Source organism: Ictidomys tridecemlineatus, chromosome 4, assembly GCF_052094955.1.
Source record: "Ictidomys tridecemlineatus isolate mIctTri1 chromosome 4, mIctTri1.hap1, whole genome shotgun sequence".
Lineage (NCBI taxonomy): Eukaryota > Metazoa > Chordata > Mammalia > Rodentia > Sciuridae > Ictidomys > Ictidomys tridecemlineatus.
In genome coordinates, this window is record NC_135480.1 from 117747671 (window position 1) to 117761628 (window position 13958).

The window sequence follows — 13958 nt, forward strand, 5'->3', positions numbered from 1 at the left end:
AACAAATAAAAATGAGTTCCTTTCTGCTCCCATGACTTTGGTTGCAGAGCTTCACTCTAAGCACAGAAGTCTCCTCTGATTCACCTCTGTATAGACATCCCCCAACTGGGAAGGATAAGAGAGACCAAAGATTGAGCAGTTCTTGCTCCATAACTTATCATCAAAGAAACTGTCAACTGTCTGAGTGGATAAACAAAATGTGGTACATACACACAATTAAAATGGAGGGAATTCTGACACCTGCTGCAAAATGGATGAACCTTGAGGGCATATGCTAAGTAAAACAAGCTAGCCATTTAGGACAAATATCACATGATTCTGAAAATATGAGCTAAATGGAGTTATCATGCTCATAGAGAGAGAAACTAGAGCAGTGGTTGCCAGGGGCCAGGGAAAGGAGGAGTTGGGAAGCGGTTTAAAAAGTACAGAGTTTCCAATTTGAAAGATGAAAAAGTTCTGGACATTTGTTTCACAACAATGTGAATATAGCTAATACTACAGAACTGTACACTTACAATGATTAGGATGGTAAATTTTATGTTATATATTTTTTGACCACAATTAAAAACAAAAAAACGGAAGATCTTAGACAGGGTCAACAACACCTCTCAGGGCCTGGATTCTGGAGGGGAGATACTTTCCCTGCACAGAGCTGGGCTGAATGCCTGTGTTTGGTCACAGGTAGATTGCCTGTGTACCTTCTTGAGTTGTCATTTGGAAAAATCTTCATGAAAAATCAGGCACAAGGCATGCCTGTAGGAAGCACCCTTCAGAGGATTCAGATGTGCCGCTAGGAGGAATGTGCACCCACGCAAGGCAGCCTTTGGTTGTCTGCCTGGGCAGTAGCAGAGACAACAAGCAGTGGGCTTACTTGCTCTCAGAGAGAGAGAGAGAGAGAGAGAGAGAGGAGGAGATTTATGAGTAGAAAAAAAATTAATATCGACAAGTGAAGAGTTAGGAGAGTAATACTTCATCTAGGTTCAGAAACTCTCTGATAGTGGGAGAGAATCATACACCCAGAGGCTCTATGTCACCCCAAGCTGCCAGCAGAGCGAAGGGTCCTGGGCCTGTAATGTAGATCACAATGTGGGTGCCAATTGGCCCCATCCTTTGGCTTCTGTAGACTCAGTGTTCTCTCTGGAACAAGCAATGTCTCTTCTACTTTGTGGTCCGTGGATAATGGGAAGGTGAAGGACAGGGAGAGAACTGAGGAGGAAAGGGCAAAGGGCATTGAGTCAGGACAATGAAATACACACCCAGAATAGCCACTAGAAGGTGGCATCTCCGAGATGACAATGTCCCTGTTCCTAATAAGGCCCTGTTATTCTATTCACTGTGCCTCCCAGGGGGCATAATACTGACAGCTCTGCAAGGGTGTCAGGACAGTGATCATGGTGGAGGTGGCTGAGGATTGTCCCCAGATTTCCTTAGGCTCAGGAAGACACCACCCCCAATCAGGGGACTTTGGGTCTAGGCTAAGCGGGAGCCAAGTGGCCCCAAATCCAAGTCTTAAACCACTGAGGGACCCCAACAGCTCATCCAACCTGACTCTTTCAGGCCGACCTTATTGCCTCGGTCATAGTGTGCATGGCTATTTCATAGCAGGCTGGTGATTCACTGACTCAGTTAAAGTTTTGTATGTATTTTTGATTCATTGTTTGTGGCCTACAGGAGCTGACCTTCCCTAGGGGCCTGTCAGATAGAGTTTACACCATATCCTGATCCACTCTTGTCCCTAACCTACCCCTGGACAAAAGGGGCCCCTGACCATGGCAGAAGATAAAAGGGTGCCTGTTAGAGAGGGAGAAGCAGGGAGTCAGGAAACTCAGGGCACAGGCTGGGTGCTCTGTGGACCACTCTAAGCATCTGTTCCCTTATCTATGAAAATAAGGGAACAACTTTGAGTCAAAGATTTTTACTTCTGGGAAAAGTCTGACAGACCAGTTACTCTGGGGTGTCCATTCCACAGTCCGTGGCCCCCCATGACCAGTACCTGCTCCTTACATCCATTTTTTTCCCTCCCTTTCACCTCTGGCAGCTTGTCTCTTGCTTCTTGCTCCTGTGGTGTTTTATGAAGAAGCTCAGTGGTATAATTTACTTGGGTGTGGAAATATTCACTGGTCCATGCCTTTCATATTTTAGATGAAAAAACCAAAGCTTCATAGGTTCTGTCACACAATGAGCTGCTGACACAGCAGGGACCATAACCTGGGGCTCCAGCTGCACAGTCAGCTGGGCCTGTGACAGCTCTAAGTTCTGTCCAGTCGAGGGCCTCCCCCTGCAGCTTCCCACTGCTGAGCTCAGGGCCATAGCCTCCTGGTTTTCTTCTCCTCAAGACCAGAAGGGATGAGCCTAAACAGTGCCCTCAAATCCATTCCTTCACCTCTACTCAGCAAGAAGTCATGGCATCTGATTGGCACTTACCTTGCTTCTTTCAACTCTGGGACTTAAGAAATACTTTTTGATGACTACATTTCCAATAAAATACAGTTTCCATAGTGTCTACCTTCCAATGACCAACCCTTTTAATTTACAAATGAGGACACATTCCTAGTCTCATTTTATTTGTCACATTCTTGTCATGGGTGGGGGAAACTGAGGTTCAGAAATGGGCAGAGTTATAAGAAGCAAGGTCACATGCTAATGGAGGAAAGCCTGGCACAGAGTAGACTGTTCAGTAAGTCAATGAATTGTTAAATAAATGAATAATACAAATTGCTTTCTATTTTCAAATAAAAAATTAAAAAGTACCTGCTATTATATGTTCTGAGCGATGAGCATGATTAACTGTAATGACTCATTCCCTCCTCATCAACATCCTATTATTATCCCCATTTTAGAGATGAGAAATTGGAGGCAGAGTTTAAGCAAGTCCCAAAGCCACACAGCTAGTAAGCAGCAGAGTGGGGATTTGAGTCCAGTCAGTATGGCTCCAATAGCTACACTCTTAGCCACCGTGGTAAACCATCTATGAAGACAAAGGGCTACAGCAGCTCCATGCACTAGAACTTTCTGCACTATTGAGAATGTTTCAAAATGGACACTGGAGTGGCTGGGGACTGCTTAGAGTGCGGGATTTAACCTAGTGTTAATCTAACAGATTCATGGTCAAATGAATAGCCCAGAGCCCAAAGCCCAGAGCCTAAAGTATGACTCCTGGCTAGAAAGAAGGAAGCAAGATGGGAAGAGGTGAAGGAGCTCACCCTGTGCCATATAGCAAGCCAGTGGGGAAAGCATAGCCTAGTCTCTCACCATGGTCACACTCATCCCATCACCATAGCTTCTTGTCTCTGCTCTCTCTTTTCTGCCATCCCTTTCTCCTCTTTTTCATGTGCACAGATGAAGGCTCATATTAGAAACTCATATCCTGCCATGGTTCTGTACACTGAGCTGTGGGACCCACAAGCCCCTTGGGCAAGGTGAGTCCTCAAATCTAGTCAACTCTTGATCCAGACTTAGACTCTGCACTCTGGGCTTATCAGTGGTGGCAAAGCCTTAATCCCTGCCAGGCACTTGGCGCAGAGGCTGCCTTCTGCCTTGCTGTCAGCTGGTGTGTACGCAAGGAGCACAGACTCATTTTAATATTGGCTGGAGCCAAACCTCATTAGAAAAGTATATTTGCTGTAGCTGCAGAGGGAGGGAGGGGGTGGGAAAGAGAGGGAAAGAAACTCATATAACCCTCCAAAGCTAAATAGAAAACACTAATTTTGGATGGTTTGATGCTTTATGTCCCCAGAACTGGGCGTGGAAGCCAGAACACAGTAGATGTTCAATCAGTGTCAATGAAAGTGGAGAGTTTTGAGTGATCTCTGACCATCCTTTCATGTTTAAGCATAGATGATAAGCAGTCACAGATTTGGAGTTTTTGTAAATTTTCTTAGTTTTTTTTTTTTTTAAGATAAGCATTGGCTTATCTTAAAAGTAGGATGACTATACTTAATAATTAGTAGACATGAAAATAATATTATTGTTGTTATTTACCTAAGAAATGTTTGGGGTTCTTTGGTCCTAGATAATGAAGGGCTGGAGGTATGGCCAGTCAAATGTGGTGAGGGCTGGATGTGGGACAGAATGTATCTTCCCAGGGCTGGTTTGGACATAGAATTGCTACTCTAAATTCTAGAGCTATCCAGATCCTGGGAGAATGGGGAAAAAGAAAGAGTGTAAAATGAATAAATATTTGTCTAGCACTTCCCCTAAAAAAAAAATCTGGTGGGAAAGAGGTTCCCCAATTTATAGATATTCAGAAACCAGGACTTAGAGGGCTCAGTTTTTTTTTCCGAAGTCCACTCAACTGGTCAGTGGTCAGAGATGAACTGAGTGGGATGTCGGATAGCCTGGCTTTGGTCTGACCCTTCTGCTCATGTCCCCTTGCTGGCCTTCAAAAGAATCTCCAGAGATCTTCTTTCCTGGAGGTCTGGGTGGGAAAAGTGATACATAAAGGAGGCTTCTCTTTCTCCTCCTCAGGCTTGCCCAGACCCACATCCTTCCCCCCATCATCCTGTATTCTAGGACCAGAAGAGGTGGGCAGGGACAGAAGGTAGAGAAGAGCACTCAGCACTAGGAGAAGGCACAGCTGCAGGGTCTCCTTGAGGGTTTGTATACATTCTCAATGCTCTTGGCCTGTTTTCTCTCTGCCTTTAAACCTCCCTCTGAACCCCTGTATTCATCAGAGCCTTCCTCAGTAGAATATCCCTGGGTCTACTCTGAGGGACCTTCTACAGGGGAGGATGACTGCCAATGTCCAGATGTTGGGGGCTTGGGAAGGAGAGACCCTACCTGGCCCAACCCACTTCCCACTTTGCCTGCCCTGCCTTCTGCCTGTGTGCCTCCCTCTATAATCTTTATCTGTGGTCTCACTCTGTCTCCTTCTCTCTGCCTGTCTCAGACTCTCAGATTTCTTCTCCAGGCAGTTCTCAAAAAACAGGAGTGCTCAGACATCGGTGTGCCAGCTCATTCCTCTCTTCCAGCCACACTGGACCACCAGGCTCCCTCAGAGACTGGGCTTCCCACTCAGGAAAGCAAATCTCCTGACTTGCCTCATCAGCCTGTGCCCCAGAACTATGAAAACATAGTTGACTTGGTTTCTTCTCCCTTAAAAACGACTACGGGAAAATCTAAGTCTATCCAGAAGGCTGAGAGGAAGAAATGGGCTTCTCTTCTGGAGCCCTTGGTCTCTGCCATGGACTTTCATTCTTCACTGGAGCTGTTCCTCCTCAGTGATTTACCTGTCCCAGAATTCAGGTGAAACAGTCCCGCTCACCCAGGAACATACATGTGCATATTCAATCCAGAACACAGGAGCTTCTAACATGTTTGAACACAACTGATTCCCAAGCACCTAGGGTTTAACTACAGAAATGCAAACAGGAAGGCATTGGCTCCAGTGCTGAATGGGGCAGAAATACATTAACTTTCCCTCTTTATTTAATACTAGCAAGCATTTTTCTTCCATCAAAAAGGAACAGAGGGACATGGCATTGCAGCTCCATAACATTTGGGAGTGCTGGGCATGGACTGGGAAGAAAGGGAAATCTTCCTGTGGGGGATGGTCTTTATTCCATAAGAAGGAAGGGTTTGATGTTTGGTCTAATAAGGTCAATAATGGTCACCAACTACACAACTACACAGGTTCAGGGAGAAAATGTGTCAACTCTGTAGTGGCTTTCGACAGAAGCAGGGATATATAAGAGCAGAAAACAACTATTAGAAAATCCTAGGGTTAAAGTCTTACACAGTCACTGGCTTCCTTGAGCCCAGTAACTTATGAAGCTGTGTGCCTGCCATTTTCATACAGTAATGTCACACTGCTATGCACTTGTATATCCGCCTCCAATTATTTTAACAGTGGATATTATATACCCCAGGTTAAAGTAACTGGGTACTGCAACCAGAGTGGCATCCATGCAGACTGGGTTATGGGTAGCCACTGTCAGCAAAAGGCCCTTTCTAGGCTACTGTGCAATAGATACCTCAAGAGTCATTCAGCTCCAATTTCTACAACAAACCATTTAGCTAGTGTATGGCTGAGATTAGATCTGGGGGAGAGGGGGCTGGAGTAAGTGGAAGGGGAAGATGGTCAAGAGCAGGTTTATGTATGGGGGGGGGGTTGGTCTCTTGACCTTAGCTGCTTGGTAGAAAGCTGTCACTCCCTTTCCTTGGCACTGTTGGATCTGGTGTCTTCTTTCTTTCTTTTTTCCTGCCTTAACTCTCAGCTTCGTTTTTTGAAGTTATATGTTCTGGCTCTGGAGGATCAGGACATCAGGCCTGAGCCCAGGTGCAGAGAACTAGAGATGAACTAGTCCTGCCTCCTTCCTGCTTGCTAAAGAGAGGGTCTTAAGGACCCTTTGCTACCCTTGCCATCTCTTAGCCCCTCAATATCCCCAGCAGAGCTGCCAGCTCTGATCCTCTGAAAAGAGTTAACTTGTCAATGCCCTGAGCTGCAGAGCGGTTGAGAGTGACTGTTGGAGAGCAGGGGTGGAGTGGAGGGTGGGGGTGTTGGCCCCTGACTCTCGGGTCAGCTGGAACCACCTGCTGAGATGGCAAGGGATTGATGGGCTAAAAGCCGGTTCAATTGTTAGAAGCTGTTGAAAACCTGCTCTTCCTTTTATCCAGGTCCGAAGAGGGCAAGCAGTGCTCAGATTTTGTTTCGCAGCCTTTGGAGCGCAGGGCCTTCCAGTCCCGGTCCCCTTTCCAGCAGCCCACCTGGGCGCATGCAAATCTCTCTCTGTCTCTCTCTGTCTCTCTCTCTCTCTCTCTCTCTCTCTCTCTCTCTCGGTCTCTCTCTCTCTCTCTCTCTCTCTCTCTCTCTCTCGGTCTCTCTCGGTCTCTCTCTCTCTCTCTCTCTCTCTCTCTCTCTCTCTCGGTCTCTCTCGGTCTCTCTCTCTCTCTCTCTCTCTCTCTCTCTCTCTCTCTCTCTCTCTCTCTCTCTCTCACACACACACACACACACACACACACACACACACACACACACACACATTCACACCACGCGCGCACCCGGGAGGACATGGCGTGGGTACAAATGGGAACGCATAAAGGGGCTCTGTGAGTGGCAGCGGCTCCCGCAGGAACGCAGGGCTTGAGGGGGACACTGACCTGCGGCGACGAGTCGGGATCGTCCCCGGCGCGTTCCATCCCGGGCGGCGGCTCCCTACGCCCCGGCCCCGGCGCCCCCAGGCTGCTGCCTTGGGCCGCGAGCGCCTCCCTCTCCGGGAGCTCTCGCGCTTCGGGCCCCCGGGGGCCACTTCATAGCCTCAGGGTCCTTGCGCCTGCCTGCAGCCCCGGTCCGGTCCAGCTGCCCCGGCCCGGCTCCTTCTGGGCTCAACGAGGCGGCGGCCAGAGCCTGGGAGCGCGCGGGAGGGCGCAGGCAGGGAGGCGCGGTGGGGGGCGGGGAGCCGGAGACAGAGGTGGGGAGGGGAGTGGAGGGGAGCGAAGCGGAGGCCCAGGGGACGGAGGGGGAAGCGCGAGGTGGCCGGGCGCGCGGCCGGAGCCGAGCCGACCGGGCCGGCGCGCAGTCCCCTCGGCAGCGGTGGTGGCAGCTATGCGCCGGTGCAGCCACGGTTCTGACAGCGCCTCCCGCCCCGCCCCCACCCCTGCTCCCCACCCCCACTCCCCCCCACCCCCAGTGAGCCGGCGGGACCCGCGCCACTAATGGTCGGTACCAACCTCGCCAGCTGAAGTGGGGGCGCGAGGAGGGAGGCGAACGAGGAGACCCCCACCCCGCGAGATTGGTATCACCTACCCCCATCCCCTACCCGCAACACACACACACCCTCGCCAGCGGAGGCGGCTCCAGCTTTAGGCTCTGGAGCAGGGGCTGCGGGCGGGGCCCAATGTACTCGGGGCCTTGGCTCTCTAGAGTTAAATCGCGCTGGGTCCCCTGCTTGCACCCCCATCCCACCCCGCCTCCATCCTGGCTGCTCCTGGCGCCCAGCTTGGCAGCCTTTCTCAAAGGGTGATTGTTTCCGGGCTGGTCTGTTGGGGGGCGGTTCTCTGGGACCAAGAGATGAGCTGGAGAGCCGGGAGCGTGAGGCCCCCTCCTTAGCTTCGGGTGCCCAGGAGTGGAAGGAGGCTAGTGGGGCAGGTGATATTTTGCCAGGACACAGGGTCGCTTGTATGAGACATTAGTGGGGGGTCCTCAGGCGCTGGTCAGTGGGGCGACCCCACCTGCTGTCTAGTTGAAGGGCATGTCAAACAACTGTCAGTGTCCCCCACTCTGGTCCAGAATAGTGCATTGGAAATTACAAAGAGTACTGCAGGGGTGCAAGGAACCAAGAATTGTGGAGGAGGTGGAGAGGCGGGGAGGGCAGTCCATCTAGGAATTTCCCAGGCTGTCCTGCTGGTGTGAGCTGGTGGGCTGGGGGGATTGTGTGGCCGATGAGATGAGTCAGCGTGTATGTGTGCAAAAGTGTGCAAGTACAGAGGAAGCAGCATGCAGCTGTGGAGAGGTTTCTAAACGATCTTTCCTCTACTTGCCAGAGACTTAGGAGCTATCCTTGGACTTGAAAGATTTATATTCCCTGCTGGTCCTCCAGAACACCTGTAGTCAGGGCTGGTTTCTCCCCCCAGATGACCGGCTTCTGTAGGAAGTCAGTGCTTGCCCTTAGGATCTGCCACCTCCTTTACTGATCCAGTGACCTACAGCTAGGCTTTACTGAATCCACGTTGTACTGCCAATGACTGTGGACCCAGGTTGAGATCACAGGCATCCTTTCCATTCACATTCACAGACCTTGGCCCTTCCATTGGGTATGTGTGGTAGGAGTGGAAGGATACTGGCTCCAGAAGCACTCACTTTGGTCAAGACCTGGATGGAAAGAAGGGGTCCCACCATCCACACCATACTACAAACTTTAAAATATAATCAATTACTGTCTCTAGGAACAGCTGACCATTCCTCTCACTCTTTTGTCCATTACCATACACAACTGTCCTCCTTGCACAACTGCCTTCCTTACCAGCAAGGAAGTTCCATTAAATCTAACCTGAGTACCTCTTGCTGTAGTGCAGGATCATTACCACAAATCCTGCTGTGCTTTTCTTTTCTCTATTGGAATAACCCTTGCTCCCATGAACTAGAGGGAGGGCACCCTGCAGAACACCTGCAGAAAGCATCCAACTTAGACTCTATCAAGCTTTTAAAAGATGATATTTTCTTTCTAATATTTTCATCCCTTTACACTCTGCTTCTCCCCTGACTCCACATCTACTGGAGGACAGTTACAGAAGCAGGAAAGAGGAGCACAGGCAAGTGCAGGATATACCTTTCAGTCTTCCTCCCAGAGCCAACTGGAACCAGCCACAGAATCACCAAATAGCAGGAGAAATGACCTTGGAGATTATCTAGCTCCAGCCCTGCATTTTACCAATGGGGAAATTAGAATCTCCTCAGTGTGTGGGTTCATACCCACTTCTTTTCTCTTTTCCCAGGATGGGTCCCAGCCCCCAAGTGCTGAGCTCGGGGCAATGGCAATGAGGAGGCCTGAGTTTCAGGCCAGTTCAAAAGGCACTTAGGCAAAGGACTTTCCTCTCTCTTTTGGTAATAAAACAGGGAGTTGTATTAAGTGGTCAGGAGTTCCATTTGATCCTGAGACCCTGTGGCCTGTTGGATGCCTTCTGCAGGTGTTCTGCAGGGTGCCCTCCCTCTAGTTCATGGGAACTCAACCAGCGGGAACAAGAAGGATGACAAGCTTTATCTTACCATTCTTGTAAGAACAATAGTGATCATAAAACCCCTTTCTAGGGACCTGTCTTGCAATTTAGCCCTAGGCTATGCTTATGGAATTTTAATATTAATTTTTAAAGCCAACTTAAGGCAATAACATGAGATTAAAATTAGCACAAGAAGACTTGGCAAAGAGACAACAGCCTGCCATTTTTTTTCAGTGGGAAGTTTGGGCAACACCTAAGTGTATGGCCATACACATACACAAACATCTATGTAGATACAAAACATGCACAGAGGCATATGAATGTGCCAAAATAAATAGACAAATATCCTCTCATTTCTCATGTGTACATATAAGTACCTACACTTGCCCAGACACCAGTCTCCACCAATTAGCATGAACCCTAGCTGCCACCTTTCTACAACTGTTCTCTGTCTTCCTGCTTGGCCTCTGAGGGTTTATGAAAATCCTCCCAATCTACTTCTGAATTTAGTGCATCCCTGCATCTTGGCCCTTGCTCCAAACATCTGGAGCAGCCTCCAGGTCTTTCTCAATGACTTATCTTTTCCTCTTTTTTCATTCTCTGCCAGGAGTGAGCCTCTCTTCTCAGAAGACCCCAAAGCTTACCATGAGAATGCTTAGTATGCAAAGCTCCGATCTGTCCTCTGGGACAAGCCTTTATGTGTTTATTGTGTAGTTAAGCAGGACAAGAGTCCTGCCCCTGCTCTGTCCTGGACCAGTTCCCATAATCTGAATCCCTGAAGGGTCCCATAAAAGCATCATCTGCAATGCAAAACCTTCAAACATCTGGAAGGGTCTGTAGGTTTTCTTCAAATCACCTGTGCCCTAATTTAATATGAATAACAATTAGTTTACTCTTATCAGTTAATTGTTCCCCTAGTGGGCTCTCTCAGCCTACTCCTCTCTTTCATCCAGTGCTTTGGTCTGCTTCAGACTTGTCACCAAAGCTTTCTTTTCAGGCCAGTCTTTCCTTTTCAGCTAAGAGCTCCAGAGAGCTCACACAGCTGAGCTGTTTTTTGCCCTTACAGCAGCCCCAGGTCCTGGCTCTGCCATCTTGGTTGTCTAATTGCTGGGACTCCAGTTTCAGAGAGTCATACAATATCCCCTCTTTTTCACTGGTAATCTACAGCAGTGATTTCGCTGATCTGAGTGGTAAAGCCCAATAAGGAGTCCCATATCCCACGGTATACACACTCACCTGTCATTGCCCAGACAAGGGGCACAGTGCACATGCACTTGCATGTGAATATCCAGGTTCCACAGGGAGTGACAGCAGTGAGAGGCAGAAAAGCTGCCCTTTGCTTCAGCAGGCAGGGTGAATTCCCTGGGGACCTCCTCATCCCTTACAAAGTGTGGCAGGCTCATGAAATGTTCCTTCAGTGGCTCCATGCTGGTTGTGAATTCGTGCTCTTTGGAGTAGTTGAGTTCATGGTTCAGAGAAGGGGGGGGGAGAGAGAGAGAGAGAGAGAGAGAGAGAGAGAGAGAGAGAGAGAGAGGAGTAGCCCTTTTAACTTTTCCATTTTATTAAAAGTTCTTAGGTCCCATCTTTAGATCTTGGGTATCCTTATTTCCCCATAGCAAATTGGAAATGATCTTTGCCACAAGGACTCTCAGGTTCCCCCTTTTCTTCTTCCCTGGCTGCTGCCTCTCATATTCCTGTACCCACAGCAAGGATGCCATGCCATGACTTTGAAATGCTTCTGCTATTCAAAATTTGTTGTGCTTTGGTTTCTTCCGTGGCTGAGGGAAGCCTGAGAGGCAATGTGAGCAGAGGCCTGCGTCTTGTGGGAGCATCTTTCTAAAGTAAGGATGGGATAGTTCTCTGTCCTCTTGGGGAAACAAGAAGAACCTGACTGTTATGCAGAGACCACTCTTTCTCTCCCTTGAAACTCCTCCCAATGTGGACACTGAGGCTATCACTTTTTCTCTGCAGCCTGTCCTGATTCTGATGGACTTCAGGCTGTCAACTGCCTTTCGTCTGAGTCCCGGAGCACTTTTCCAGGACTTCTCTGGAGACTCTTATTTGTGTGTGCATCTTTTGTCTATTCCTTAAATATTTATTGAGTTACTATCATATGTCAGAAAACAGAATTAGCATGGTGAATGATAGCCACTAGAAAATAAATAAATACACACACACACACACACACACACACACACACACACACATACACACACACCAGGTAAGGTTCTAAGTCTTCATGTGCCTTAACTAATTTCATGACATTAGGTGTTATTTATGAGGTGCCATTTATGATGAGGTACTATTAGAGTTTACACTTTATAGGCCAGCAAACTGGAGCATATTTAGGTAATTTAATCAAATATCATAAGCTTGGTAAGTGACAAAATTGGCCTTTGATCAGGTGGTTAAGTTGCAGGACTGTGTTAGTCTGCTTTTTGTCACAATGACCAAATTACCTGACAAGAACAACTTAAAAGAGAAAACATTTATTTTAGGCTCACAGTTTCAAGAGTTTCACTACCTGGTTGGTCAATTCCATTGCTCTGGTCCTGAGGTAAGGCAGAACATCATGGCAGAAGGCTGTAGCTGAAGAAAACACCTCATCTCATGGTATCCAGGAAGTAGAAGCAGAAGGAGCTGAGGATTAAAGTATAAACTCTGAAGTCATGTTCCCAGTGACCTACCTCCTCCAGCAACCCCCACCGGCCTACAGTTATCACCCAGTAGCCTGTTCAAATTATTAATTCATCAAATGGATCAATTCAATGATTGGGTTATGGCTTTCATAATCTTATCTTTTCACCTCTTACCTTACGTAGAGCTTTGGAGGAACTCTTCCTATCCGAAACAAAACTAAGACTCAACTCTTCATCATGAAAGGGTTTATCAAGAATGTATATTTATATACAGGATGTCCAGATATTGCCAGGATCACTGGCTAGAGAGGATCCTGGGAGGGGAGGATCAGGGAAAGGCTCCTTACAGAGATTGGAGAAGGGCCATCTATGTGCAGCACTGGAAGAATGGGGAATCCAGCCAGAGGAACAGTGATAATCCAAACCAGGTTTTTGAAGAGGTTTGGTGTATTTAGGGAACAAACCAAGCAAGGCAAGCAAAGCTGAAGCATGGCGAGCAAGGAAAGAGAGAACCTTGTGAGGCGAGAAGGATACTCTTTTTGGAGTTTGAGGATTCAAGTGCATGACTGACCTCCCACACTGTTGTCTTCCAGAAAGAAGCTGTTCAATAAATATGATGGATGTAGTTGTTTAATTTCCTGCCTAAGCTCCTCTTCATAGCTGGGGTGATGGGAAAACATCCTAGACCTTTGGGTGTTAGCAGAGCTTCTGCAGAAATTACTCCTCATACTGTCATTTTGGAATTTGGAAGACACAAAGAAGGAACTAGGAGTCTCTTAAGGGTGCTTTGATTTCATTAATACATCCCAATACTTGAAAGCTATTTACTCAGCCTCAAGCTTTACTGGGTGCTGAAAACACAGAAATTAAAAGACCAGCTCCTGTTTCCAGTCTTGCAAGCCTGAGGTTTCTCTATTTCAGGTTCGCCATCTGCCTTTCCCCATGTGCTGTACCACTGAGAGAGAAGAAGAGGGCAGAGCACAGGGATTTTCTTTGGGGGGGAGTGTGGAGGTGTGATGGTGACTTGGGCAGGGGCTGTGCAGGAAGTAGTGGGAAGCTTTCTCCAAATTCTTCTTGTGATTTTCAGGGCACAATGACTTTGGGGAGGTTAGAGGAGAAAGAGAAACCTATAATAGTTGTACATAAGGTTCAGAAATTAATAATGATTTTTTTGATACTAGGGATCAAACCCAGAAAGCTTCATGCGTGCTAGGCAAGCATTCTACCAACTGAATTATATCCTCAGCCTCCCCAGGAGTGATTTTTGACTAGGCATATTCTGAAAACAAAGCAAAACAAAACCAAATGAACAAACAAAAAAGGTACCAAATGGTTTGAGGAAAAAACAGTGTCATGGAAGCAAATCTCTCTTCTCCTTCTCAAGGTTCACTAGGCCCATAATTTCTTTTTTTTCCTGGGTATGAGGCAGGGTAAGAAGTTGGGGAGAAGAATACTCAGAATAAGTGGGCCTTACAATTCTTAGTGCAAATTGCATGCAGCCTGACCTATGTGTTATGCCAGATAGGAAGAGAGAACTCACACCAAATACTCCCTTATGGACTCTACGATCATGGAAAACTGACAGAGCCAAAGAATATTTATTTCTCTGTCAACTTTATAAGACAAACATGAGTCTGTCGGGATTTCTGAGAAATAAGAAAGAGG

General features: G+C 47.7%; 1 protein-coding gene across 6 annotated transcripts in view; it reads right to left on the reverse strand.

The window, feature by feature from the left end:
- B3gat1 (beta-1,3-glucuronyltransferase 1) overlaps positions 1-7565 on the reverse strand; it is a 29268-nt gene extending 21703 nt beyond the window's left edge. For 3 of the 6 annotated variants that reach the window (XM_078047374.1, XM_078047373.1, XM_078047369.1), the window contains exon 1: positions 7099-7561. The gene's annotated coding sequence lies outside the window, so the exon portion shown is untranslated. Of the gene's footprint in view, positions 1-7098 lie in introns of all 6 variants that reach the window. The other 3 variants (XM_078047371.1, XM_078047370.1, XM_078047375.1) reach the window with 3 other exon arrangements.
- Between the last annotated feature and the right edge of the window lie 6393 nt (positions 7566-13958).